Raw genomic sequence first — 14,624 nt, forward strand, 5'->3', positions numbered from 1 at the left:
CAGAAAAAGCTTTTGACAAAATTCAACACCGATTTATGATAAAAACTGTCCAGAAAGTGGGCATAGAGGGAACCTACCTCAACATAATAAAGGCCATATGCGACAAACCCACAGCAAATATCAATCTCGATGGTGAAAAACTGAAAGCATTCCCTCTAAGATCAGGAACAAGACAAGGATGTCCACTCTCACCACTATTATTCAACGTAGTTTTGGAAGTTCTAGCCATGACAATCAGAGAAGAAAAAGAAATAAAAGGAAGACAAATTAGAAAAGAAGAAGTAAAACTGTCACTGTTTGCAGATGACATGATACTATACATAGAGAATCCTAAAGATGCCACCAGAAAATTACTAGAGCTAATTAATGAATATGGTAAAGTTGCAGGATACCAAATTAATGCACAGAAATCTCTTGCATTCCTATACACTAATGATGAAAAATCTGAAAGAGAAATTAAGGAAACACTCCCATTTACCACTGCAACAAAAAGAATAAAATCCCTAGGAATAAACCTACCTAGGGAGACAAAAGACCTGTATGCAGAAAACTATAAGATACTGATGAAAGAAATTAAAGATGATACCAACAGATGGAGAGATATACCATGTTCTTGGATTGGAAGAATAAACATTGTGAAAATGAGTACACTACCCAAAGCAAGCTACAGATTCAATGCAATCCCTATCAAATTACCAATGGCATTTTTTACAGAACTAGAACAAAAATCTTAATTTTTTTATGGAGACACAAAAGACCCCAAATAGCCAAAGCAGTCTTGAGGGAAAAAAGTGGAGCTGGAGGAATCAGACTCCCTGACTTCAGACTATACTACAAAACTACAGTAATCAAGACAATATGGTATTGGCACAAAAACAGAAATATAGATAAATTGAACAAGATAGGAAACCCAGAGATAAACCCACGCACCTATGGTCAACTAATCTATGACAAAGGAGGCAAAGATATACAATGGAGAAAAGACAGTCTCTTCAATAAGTGGTGACAATGGAATATTACTCGGCCATAAAAAGGAATGAAATTGGGTCATTTCTAGAGACGTGGATGGATCTAGAGACTGTCATACAGAGTGAAGTAAGTCAGAAAGAGAAAAACACATATTGTATATTAACGCATTTATGTTGAACCTAGAAAAATGGTACAGATGAACCGTTTTACAAGGCAGAAATTGAGACACAGATGTAGAGAACAAACGTATGGACACCGAGGGGGAAAGCGACAGGGGGTGGGGATTGTGGTGTGATGAATTGGGCGATTGGGATTGACATGTATACACTGATATGTATAAAATGGATGACTAATAAGAACATGCTGTATAAAAAAATTAAATTAAAAAAATTTTAAAAAGGAACATTTTAATATTTCACAGGCTGTTGATAGGATTACATGTATATATCATCACCTAATAGAGTTTTTAGCATATGCAAGCAATCAGTAAATAGAGTTATCATCATCTCATTTAGAAAACTGTAAAAAAAAAAAAAAAAAAATCCACATTCCCCACTTACAGACTGTGAACCGTCAGCAAATCATATCATCTTGCTATGCCTCAATTCAATACATTTTCACTTCACTAACACCAAGCTTTTCATAATAGTTATTCTGACATTCTTACCAGTAGTTTATGAGCATTTTCTTTGCTCTATATTTTCAATAATATTCATGTTTTCAGGTTTTTAAATTGATGCCAATCTGATGAGTAGGGGATGATTGTGTATTGTGTTGATAGTATATTTATGTTTTTAAATTTTATCAGCACATTGGATTTCCTTTCATCTTTTGGTCATTTATTTATTAGGCTATTTATCTCTTCTCATTAATGTTTAGGATTTTCTATATTCTGGAGAGTAATTCAATAGGAGTTAGATGCATTGAAAAGGTTTCTTCTAATTTACAGATATATATATATATTTTTTAATTTTGTTTATGTTGAAAAGTAAATTTTAATAGTAAAGTAGCAAAGTACATCAGTATTTTATTTATAATTTGCATGTTTCTGTTTTATTTAAGAAAACTTTCCCAGCAAAGATTATAATGATACTGTTTTATCTGATACTTTTGAAGTTTTACTATTCACATTTAGGTTTTCAGTAATGTGAACTCAGCTTTGTGCATATAATATAAGTTAAGGATCATTTTTCCTTTCCTTTTCTTTTTGCACTGTTTGCTCCGAGACACATTTCTTACCTCTTCTGGTTCTCATTTCTGTTTGAAATGGGGTCTGACTCCTGTGAGTCCTAAGTGCCAACCTATTTCTGGCTGGGTGAAAACATGGGGAGGAAATTGAAAGAGAAGGGACTGATATTTTCCCTTCTTCCTGTGCTTGGGAGATGTCACTGGCAGCAGCTGCATCTCTTTATAGGGCCAGTTCCTGCTAGACAGCTCCAGAATGTTTAACTTCTGCAAGTTGATGTCAGTCCCTCTGCTCAGTTAACACAATCTCCTCCATTTGACCTCCATATCTAGGGACAGTCATGACTTCCTGCTTTTTATTATTATGATTATTATGATCATTTTTTAAGGTTGCTTCAGTGTCTCCTGATTAGCTTCTCAGCCTTTTCCATCATGTGTAATTAATTCCATGCAATTACCTTTCAAAAAAAAGTTGTACACCAGAAACTAATGTAATATTGTAAATCAACTATATTTCAATACAAAAAATAAAAATAAAAAGAGAAAATTTTTTAAAGATTGTTGCACGCATTTTTCTCCTCAATGAATTGCATATTTTCTTTATTGTATTAATTATATTAGAAGTCTGAAAGCATATTTTGTCAAATAGAAGCCTAGTTTGTTTGTGGCACATAAAATCAGTTTTACTACCTTAACATCAATGTCAGATATTATATGTATTTTAATACTACAAAGTTGTGAGTTTGGTCATATCAGCCACAATTTCATCACTTTACAGTCTTCAATAAACACATAGTTTAGAAAATTTAAAAATTCATAAAAAATGATTGTATGTTAATGATTTTTTTTCTGTGTTTGCTGAAGTGACCACATATTCTTCTTTCTTGCTTGGTATTGTGGCTCAGTAGATTTTATAAATGTACAATCATTCTTGTAATGTGGTCATTCCTTATTTGGTAATTTTTAAAATGTAACCTTCATTTTCACATGCCTGAAAATATCTTTATTGTCCCTATCATTTTATAATGGCTTATTTTTTACACAGTAGATTCATAGTTATTTGCCCTAGAATGTTTATATATTCTATTATTTTTTGTTCTCCTACTAGAATGTACTATGTTCCATGACAGCAGGGATTTCTGTCTCTTGTTCATAGCTCTTTCCAGGGCATGAATACCAGTGTCAGGCCAACAGTAGGAAATTGATAAATATTTGAATATTAGATAAATGAAACTGATTGCTGTTCATCCATCTGCAGCAGTGTACTTGCAATTCCTTTGAAAATAATCTGTTTTCTCTCAAGTAGTTTTTTTAAGGTTTTCTTCTTTTATATGTGTTTTTTCCTTAAGTGTTTCCACAGTGTTGTTGGTGTGAATTTATATTTATATTTGTCCCACACGTGAAATTCATTTCTCTGATTTTTAATTCTGCTAAACTCTTGGTAATTATCTCTTTAAACATTGTTAACTCTGACATTTCTTACATTCTCTGGAACTCTTATTTAAGAATGCAGGCACAGCCCAGTCTCTCTTCTGTTCCTCTTACCTTTTCTTTAATATATTTTATATCTTTAGTTCTCTGTAATAAATTCTGAGTTAATTACTAAATATTATATTTCAATTCACTAATTACCTCTTCACAGGAAAAAAGAATTAAACTTTTCATGCTTATCTGTCCTTCCTTCATATCTAATTATGTCAGTCTCACCATTTATTTTTATGGTCTTCTTTGTCAATCTGAGTTTGCTAATTATGCTTACTTTAAATCTTTCGCAGATTGCTTCCTGCAAATGAAATTCATCTTAAGTAAATTCATGTCTCAAGTGTTGATTTTTGTAGGATATGTTTGTAGCACTTTGTTCTTTCATGTGTTTTGTAATTTTGGTTCGCAGATTAATTTTGAGTGGGAAATGTTTTTATTCTGTATTGCTATTGTTATTATTTATTTTCTCTCTTCCTTCTTTTTAAAAATTTTATTGAAGTACAGTTGATTTACTCTTTCCTTCTTGATAGCCATTTTGCATTCTTCTATCTGATAAATCCCCAATCTAGAATGAAGTCTTATATATTTATCGTTATTACAAATCATCAGTCATCATGGAATTAGTAGGAGTTGGCTAAATTTGTCTTTCAAGTATGTGTTTTGCCTTTCCCTGCTGGCCTTAGCTTATCTTGTATCCACAGTTTCTGATAAAATCAAAGCCCTATATTGGTGGTCATGTTATTTTTTCACCATCAAGCATGAGGCCTTCTACATACATTTGCCTAAAGCAGTGAATCTGGCTGCAGTATGCCATATTTTATGTACAGTTTAGTCTGTATGATCTTCTGGTCCCCAGGAGGTCTCTAGCTCAGAAACCTGCAGAGCAGTGCTTTCAGACCCATTCACTTCCTGTAGTTTCTACTTTATTTCTGGCTCATGGATACGTTAATCTTGCTTTTAAGCATATAAATATCTTTTTAATTTTCTATGTTTGTATTTCTTTTGATATTGTTTTGGTTTTTAGCCGACAATGTGCTAAAGTAGGAAATGACAGCTCTGCCTTGAGCATAAATGCTATGGCTGAGTTTACAGTACCTTACATTTTTGAGTTAGAGACTCATTAAATATTTGTAAGAAAAACTAAAATTTTCTGAACATTTACTTTATGTCTGACATACTCTTAAGTACTGCAAAGGTAACAACTCAATACTTAAATCAACCTTATGAGGTAGATATTATCAGCCCCATTTTCCTGAAGAGAAAACTAAATGATACAGTAGTTTTAAGGAACTTTCCCAAAGTTGTAAAATTTAAGTTGCAGAGGCAAGTTTAGAACTGAGACTCTGATTCCAGAGTCCATGCACTTAACCATTTTGCTAAACCAAATATCGAATGCTTTGGTAAATTCTTAAAATCTGTGTTGTCATTAGGCAGGGAATAAGCATCAATTGTATTGTTTGGAAACTTTTATTTGTTCTGTATATTGTGACAAAATGTAATGCTTAACATATTCTCTATGACTGTTTACAACACAGCTTATGTCATCATTTCTAAGCCTCTCTAACAGTGGTTGAAAAAAAGAAAAAGCAATTTTGTTATATGCCTAGAGGAAAATAAGCTCTTTCTATATAACTTCATCTCCTGATGCACATTACTTGTGGGATGGTTGACTATTAGCATGAACAAATTCCTCTTCCAGCTTTTTGAATCCATCTAAAGGATGCCTGAAGGTGAAGGTGAGTTATGTAGTATATTCTGAAAGCATAAAACTTTGTATGACTGCATTTCTGACATACATGGGTTCGACAGCCTGAGAGTTCATGCATTATACATGGAAATACAGCCTGCAGTTCTAGTAACTACTTGCTAGGTGCATGACATCTATAAACACATTATCTATCACAGACTTTCATAACATTTATTCTGAGTAGATTTCAAGGTAAGTGTCTAAGCCTGTATTTGGTCTATGAGCTTTCTAAGTCCTGCGGTTCATTCATTCAAGAAGAAGAACAATTATTGTACTAATGTTACTAAGACTCCACTGTAATATTCCACATGTCTCAAAAAAAGAAAAGAATGAAGTCAGGAAAAATATATTCCAATTTTAGCTTTGTTTGTTAATTAACTATTGACCTTGGACATATAACTGTGCACCTCTGAGGTCCATTTTTATTTGTAAATTACATTGTTTGTACATAAACTCATTCTAAAATACTAAAGTAATATTGTGATAAAAGTTCTATGTTCAAGGATAGCAGACATCAAAGAGTAGATTAAGGTTTTTTTCCCCAGTTATAAAATACAAAAGTATTGCATATTTTATTTTAGATTATTTTATGGGAACATTGAACAAATACTCAAATCTACAATATGCAGTAATATATTCCTTTCTTCTTTGAATGTTGACTTATAGTCTCTAATTAAGTCTAAGCTATGTAAAACTTACATGTGTACATATGAACATGTATATGCATATAATATATATAATATATGCCTTAGTTTCTTGTTATATATAATGCCTTTTGATTTCAGTTGCTGTACAGACATAAAAACAAGCAGATACAAATTCTAAGAGAAAATAATATGTATAGCATATAAAATATATATACCTATATGGATGGATGGATAGATAAATAGGTATAGATGATAGATATATAGATATGGTATCTTTCTCTCACAGTAGCTTTAAAATAATCCCTATTTTTTTCCAGGAAATACATAATCCAGGAATACATAAAAGTCCAGGAATACATAATAAATTATAAATCTATTGAAGCAGTTTTAGAGGTACTAAATCCAAAAGTCAAGGCTTTGGCCTGAGGCAGGATTAAGGAATTTGCAGATATAAGGCTTCAGAGTTGAATAAGAATCGTATCAGAATTGGGGATTAGGAAGTTTAGAAGAGGATGGGTTCATGTCAAGTGTTTTAAACTGTGGAGCACACTCTTTACTCCTTCTGAGTTAATAAATGAATGTATTAATTTCATTGGTTTCAAGGACAAAAGCTGACTTTTTTCTTCCAAAGGCTATATTTATTATTTTTACCCTCATCATTTTCCATAATACTATTTCCTCTACAGCAGTATTCAGTTGAGGTGCACCAAAAGGAATTCCACTGAAAGATCCTACCCAGTAGTACAATAAAATTTTTGTAGTTGGCAGGTTATAAATGTGTTTTTAAAATATAATTTAATCCAAGTTTCAAAATAACCTCTGTAAGATATATATTTTTATTGTATTTCAAATGAGGAAATTAAGAATAGATTTTATTAAATGTAGTATACTTAGAGTTGAGAAAACCTAATATGTTATAGCTTTACTTATCTGAAAGTCTTATAAATTGCTTTCCTTGTGCTAGCTTTAGATATAGGAAAATTGAGCCTTTGGGAAATATAACATCATAGTCAAGTGCATACAGAACACACACACCATTTAATCATATGAACTTGCTATATAAAACAAACAGGTTGTTTATCTTTGTAGTTTACTATTGGAAAAAGAAGCATCAAATTCTTCCAAATTATTTTTCTAATAACAAACTATATAATTTGCACATGTTGTAATTTACTTTACCTTCATCTAAAAAGCAACACATTCATTTGCTTATTTCTTTTGTTGGATGAGTAGAGAGATGTCAGACAAGTAACAGTGATCATTTATTTGAGTTCTCCATAGCTGAGTTGTGATTATGTGACAGAAAACAAAGGCAAGGACTTTCAGACTGTGCAGACACTACCAAATGACTTCAAGCATACTGAAAAACTAAGCCACAGAGGAAAGAGGTGGGAGTGTTAAGCAGACAGTGGCTAAAACAGACTCACACATTTGAGTTATTTCACCATTTACCCTGCAATGCACTGAAAGAAAGGTAGCCTTCTCAGTATTTGGTGCTTACCTATCTGCTCTGTCTCTCCTTCCCTCTCTCTCTTAAAAATATTTCTGTTTTTTTAGCTTGGTGAAGGAGATACCCAATATAATTATAATGAAAATGTATATAAAAGCACATTGTGAAATGAAAAGCACTAGAAAATGCACAATATTGTAATTGATGGCATTGTTATTATTGGGAATGTTTTTAAAAAGAAGCATAAATTAGCATGTATGTACAGGGAGGCATTAGTAAGCAAGAAAAGTATTATGCAAATTTAACTATGATTTAATATATGTTAAATTTTATGAGATTATTTTAATCTAATTTCCCAAGTGCTTAATTAACTGAAATCTTTTGCTTTGGTGTCTTTAAAATTTAATTAAAAAAATTTCAACATGTAATACATGTTCATAATTTATAAATAAAAATAGTTCTACAAGGCTTATAATAAAAAATTCCTGTCCCCTGCTCCAAATTTGCACAATTTTTTATTCTGTTCCCTAAAGACAATTACTTTTACAACTTCTAGCTGTTTCTCCCAGCATTTATTTCTATACAATCAGTAATATGCATCTTCACCTATTTCTTTTTTCTAAATTAAAAAATAATCATCTGTTGATTTTGACTATAAATGATGCTCCATTCACTTTGTCAAAGCCAAAATTACACCAGACAAAGTTAAACAGGCAAGGATGACTATTGAAGGCTATTTCAACAGGGCAGAGAGATCAGAACTCATTCTGAATTCAACTTCTCTGAAAGAATGAGCTGGAGAATTTTTAAGAGCTGGGCTGGGGGTTCCTAGGCCATCTGTGTTTACTAATTGGTTTTATCCAAACAAAAGTAAGCAGGTCCTATCTTCATGACAGAGTTAGTTTTACAATTGGAGCAAAGCATCTGCAGAAGTTAGGCTTCTACCCTCCCATAGAGACTGTGAGCTGGGGATGCTATCTCCACCGACAATGGCATTTCAGAGAGATGGCTCCCAGGTCCCTGGCAAAGGCATTCCTGTGCTGTGAAACAGGCAAGAAGCTTTGAAAAGAGGTTTACAACATCTCAATGTGCAGAGAAGGAATTCACAATTACAAGTTTTCTAAAGAAATGCTCTACATAACAGGAGGTCATGGCCTAGAGTCAGGAGGAAGCCTGTCTGAAGTTTAGTCAGGCTGAGAGAATCATTAAGGTCACCTTGGTCCACTTATCAACTTACATCACAACTTCTGTTTTAATCTACATAAATGTAAACATAATCAAGATAACTAGGATAGAATTTTAATTTTCTTAAGTGTAAGGATTATATCGCATTTTGAATTTTCCTCTTCAGAGAAGATTATTACTCTGTGCTTATATAGTGGTAATAAAGATAGCTGGCATTTATTAAGCCAGGTCGTATGCTGTAGGTATATACCTCATTTATACTCATCAAAAATAAGATATGAGTTCAGGAATTACTCTAATTTGTATAATTGAGGAAACTAAGGCTGAAAGGATTTAAACAATTTGAAATGAATCATAAAACTCACTGTACACTGTCACAAAATGTCTTGCTCTTCTCCAAATCTATAATGCCCCTTTACTTCTGAATATGCTGTGGCTTCTAAAAAACACCCATCTCCTTGGTTGTGAAGTACTATTGTTATGTCTACTTTATGACCAAGTGAAGATATTTGCCCTAACATTTCCACATTCCTCTTATCAAGAGAACTTCAGCCTATTCATCCTTTTGCTTCCATAACACTCTTCACACGACTCTTATAGAGCCCACATTGCTTCATGGTGTGCATGGCCATTCTCTCCCAGAGGAGAGAAAGCTCTTTGAACACATAGAATTCATTTCATTTATTGCTATATCCTAAGGCTTAAGAAGATTACTGAGCATGTATTATAATGTATATTAATATTAGTGGACTAAGGGTAGATATGCTTCTGCACAAAGTTCATATTGAAATGGCCACTTCTGCTTGAGGTTGTACAATAAAAACAGACTAATGACTCTCAACTGGACTGAGAAAGTATGTGCTCCCTTCATATTAGACAATAAACCAGGGGCTTAATAGTCAATACAATTGAGGTAGATGATTCTTAAGTTGTTGCCTTATATACATTTAGTAATATAGCACTTTCAATTTAACTGACTGTTTTCTGAATTTTTGCCGCTAGTCTGGAAAAAAAAAGAAACCCACAATGATTATTTTTCAAGAGTATTTTGTTAATGTGATTCTTGTAGGAAACAGACTGTGCTCCATATCATTATTGTTTTTAAATTCTATGGCATTTAATTAGCCAAACATATTGTTGAATTTGTAGTGATTTGAATTATTTTCTAAAATCCACTGCATCCAAAAGATACTGCTACCATAATGTGCTGTAATGACATGACTTTAATCTAAATCATATAGCAAAACATGAAATTAAATTCATTTACATTGACAAAATTGTAATTTCAGCTCTGCCTCTTTTCATTTTGGTTTCATTTTTGTTTTTATTTCTAATTTTCAGTTATGGAGTTTTTTTCATGTTTGAATTCTGTACATTTTAATGCCCACTAACTATCATTGTACTTCACTACACTCTCCTTTTCGTTGTTGCTATTGTTATTAAATTTACATAAATGAAGGGAAATGTTTATTTTTACTTTTGTTTGAAGTTGTGTTTAACTAGTTATGAAAGGTTAGCAGATGTCTGGTCTTGTCTAAAACCTCCAGAAAACACTTGGTTCATGCCAAAAGGCCCTGGGTATTTGGTCCTGTCCAAAACCATATGGCACGGACCAAACATATTCATGGCCATCTTGGATAGAACCAGATTCCAAAGTCTTTTTGGCATGGACCAGATGTCTTATGGATGTTTCAGCCAGGACCAAATGTGCTGTAAGTATGATGATATAGTGTAGTAAACACAAATTCTGCCACTTACTAGCCAAATGAGCAAGTTACTTAACTGTATTTCTTTTATTAGTAAAATATACCTAACTCATAGTTTTGTTGTGAACAATGAATGAACTAAAAGATTTGGAGCACTGAACAGCGGGGCCTGGCACATAGTAAGCACTGCAGAGATATTTGCTAATGATTTTACTACGATACCCCTCCATATTGACAAACTACATGTAAATGAGTACCTCCACCTATAAATTCTTCCACTCTTCATTTTAAAAACTTTTCTTGTGTAAATTCTAGAATATTTTAAATCAGATAAGCAAAAGGTTATTAAAATGTGCCATCTGTATATTGTGTAAAATATATTTTCTATTTTTTGCCTATTAGTCTACCTTGTAGAGAAGCACATATTGGCCATAAATTAATCATTTCTAGATAACTAAAACAAACTTGGAAAGATAATGATAAAGTAGTAGAATATGGGATATTTCAAATGATATTCATATAGTACAGCATAAATTCCTGAGGTTCTTTATTTTATTATTTAATTAAACAAAGTGGTTTCCCTTTTAGTTAATGCATTTACATTTCTACAAAGGAAGGTTAAATATTTTATATTAGTGGCTAAAATTTTGAAAATATTGTATTCATTTTCTAATCCCACCATTATTAATATATTAAATAAAACTGCCAGATAGGTGTTTTATATATATATATATATATTTTTTAAGCCATTAATTTTCCTAAGATAAATGTTTTCTGCCCCATAATGTACAGTGAAACAAATCTTGAAAGAGAGAAACCAAATCACTTTCCTGGTGCTTCTCAAAGAGTTATTTGCTTAATAGAAGTATTCTGGTAACAACATATTTATAAAAAATTTACTTGTTACTGGAAATAATTTACTTCTGTATTAATTCAATTGTTTAGGTACTTCAACAGTATAATTTTGCTTTCAAATATATTTTTACCAAGCATGAAATATTTCTACATAATTTTAACAACTGCTCTTAATTTTCATATCACCAGATATTTCTAAATTGGAGTGTATGATAACTGAAAACTTGGTTATCAAAGCAAAGAAGTGAGATACAAAACACGTACAATGTTTTAATCCCTAAATTACCAATTAGAAGTAGTTGGAATTTTTGACATAGAGAGAACTATAGACACTGCCAGAAATAAGTACTATTATTGTCTTTTCACCAAAATGGTTGTTAACAGCAACAACAGAAAAAAATCCTAAACTAAATACAAAATTTTAAAAATTAATATTTTATGTTATTTGATAAAATTCCTTCTGAAAAGCACAGTATTAGATACATATAATAAAAAGTAAGTGATTTAGCTAAAAAATATAAATTTCTACTCATAATGTGAGTTGTAAATTGACTAAATATTTCATTATTTTAAATTGTGTTTTTGAGCATTTTAGCCTGAAACCTATTATTCAATTTGACATGAGTGTTTATATGAGTTATTTTTGCTTTGCGGTGAATCAACGGGATTCTCTTCCTTTTACAGTTAAAAGAAATCCAGCTGCCAGAAAACTTCAACAAAGATGTAACAACATTGCCCAACTACCATTGCATTTTAGGATCCTGCTAGTTGTAGATGTGGGGAAAGCTGGTACATTTTGTGAGCTAGTAAATAATAAATAAAAGTTAAAATCTTCCAAAGAGTGAATTGACTTCAAATTATTGACCAATTATTTCTTCTCTGATAACCAAGGCATCACTTAAATTTTAAGAATGCACTCCTGGCAGTGAGTCTCCCTTCTATTATGACTACCCTAGGGGTGCGGTCATTTTGGGTGGGTAGACAGGAGATACAGGGGAACCAGAGAACAGAGAAAGAGACAATTAAGACAGGAGGGCCTTAGAAGTTTCAATAATTATTTGAAAACTGTTGGATTTGAAGTTTAATCTTGTTTATCTTTAAATTAAAACACACACTCTCATTGATGTATATTTCAGACTTTTTTTTTTTTTTCACTAAAGAAGTGAGAATTAGATCATTACTTTACAGGGGTATGTAAGACTTTAACTATCCTAAGTAATGTGGTATTCTCATTTTGATTGGAAAGTCACAGCTAAATCCTAATACACTCTTAACAGACAAAACAAGGCTAGATATTAAGGGACATGGTTTGGAGTAGGTTATTTGGATCTTGGCTTGAGGTATTTCCTTCAAAGCTCTTCTTCCTCCATTAGTTTTCCTCTTTTGTCTGTTCAATCACCCCTTTGCTAATGTTATCAAAAGGTAAACCCCTTCAGATACACGTGGAACATAGATGGTGTCACTGAAATGGCTTTGTTACATAATCTGTAATTTACAGATGAGTGATAGAAAAAAAGCTTCTATCTAATAATTTGAACTTTATGCCAATATTTTGTGCCATCAAATTCCCTGCAGAAGATAATCTTTGATAGAACTTGTTGAATGAATGGATCAGACGGCCAGTAGAATTAAGATGCCAAATATTTATCTCTAAGTATGCCACCTTTTTATAAATTCCTTTACAAGTAACTTCAGTGTCCCAAAACATTCACCTGGAAAAGCACTGTCAAAAGTTATTTCCAAAGATGTCTAATAGTTTGAGGAAAGTTATTTTAGTTTCAGCATTTATGACTTTCAGTCACTTGAAACATAATAATTAAGTAACCATAAAATATTGTACTTGGAAACAAAAGGAGACAGAAATATATATACAACAGGTCAAACATCTCTGCTATATTTGAAGTCATTTTCTGCATATGTTGGTTTGACTTTCTTATGATATCTCAGAATCCCATAACTAGATGAGGAGACATATCTTACTTTTTGCTTTTCGTCTTGAATTCTTTCAGAGTAAATGGAATGCTGTACACTCTGCAGAGTGTTCAGTGCAAAGTCATAATCAGCCAGGGCCACTTGAGAGACAATTTTCTAACACAGCTGCTGAGTGATTTCAACGAGATCTCTGTGAACTAGGTGTGATGTTTATTTCAACTCTAAACAATATGTGGTGTTATGTGCTCATTCACTATCTTTGTAAATATTTTGAGGAACAGGCCACTTCCAGTTTAATATAAAGTCTATTGAAATAATGTATAATATGAATATATATCAGTCTGAATTAAAAAAAACAATATATTTCATATTAACTGGATTAAAAATATCTACAAATGGATAGGCTGGGGAATTATGGCAATGAGACAAACTTCCATAGTATTTTGATAATTTTCATAATTGGAATCAAAAGCTTGTTCAGCATTAATCGCCCACAAAACATTTTTCTAGAAATACAACTGTGTGTGACCATGGAGATCCTTGCCTTTCGAAAGAGTAAAAATAATATATCATAATCTGTATTTGAAAGGTGTATTTTGTTTATATTTTATTTTTCAGAATTGCTTTGATACTTGTGCTAAGGTAACATAGCTGCCCAGGACAGAGTTGGGAAAACTAGACTTCAGGGAAATGAATTAATTCTATGATCATTTTTCAATTTTGTGAAAAGAATAAACCCTTTTTGCTTTGTTTTGTTTTTACTTTTTCTATGCCAATTGATATTATTAAACATTTAATGCTAATTATTGAAATATATGTTGAAATTTCATGTTTTGAATGTCCCAGTTTTATACCAAAATGGCAAAATGATGCATATATTAGAAACCTGTGTAGTGAAAAAAACCGCAATTTATGGAATTGGAAGTATGACTGTGACTGGTCAAGTACACAAGGGTTATCATGGTGTTTAAATAAGACTTACAGATAAGATTTAATAAGACCCATTTAAAATAAGAATCACAGGTATACATATAGACACTGCACCATTTTCTAGTTGTTAGCAATTCCTGATAACCTTAGTAAGACCTTGATTTGATTCCCGGAAATTAATGTTTCGTCTTGGCAGGCTCTGGCATCCCTGGTGAGACTTTAGAGAAAGTGCAATGACACATTTGTTAACATCAGAAATAAAAACACCTCATAAAAGTTAGAGATTGTTAAGACCATGGTTAAGGAGACGGTCAGAAAATTTTTTCATGATTTTGTACAATCAGTAATTTGCCATCAACACATTATATGTTTATGCAGAGATGCACATTATAGTAACTTCAAAATCTTTTCCTATCTTTATTAAAAATGAATTTTAAAAAGCTACAGTCATAATCAGAAAAAAGTTACACTATTTAAAATAATAATTTAAAATTGATATTATTATATGACTTAAACACACATAACTTTGAAAAAAA

This window comes from Balaenoptera borealis (assembly GCF_965194805.1).
Source record: "Balaenoptera borealis genome assembly, chromosome: 17".
Classification (NCBI taxonomy): domain Eukaryota; kingdom Metazoa; phylum Chordata; class Mammalia; order Artiodactyla; family Balaenopteridae; genus Balaenoptera; species Balaenoptera borealis.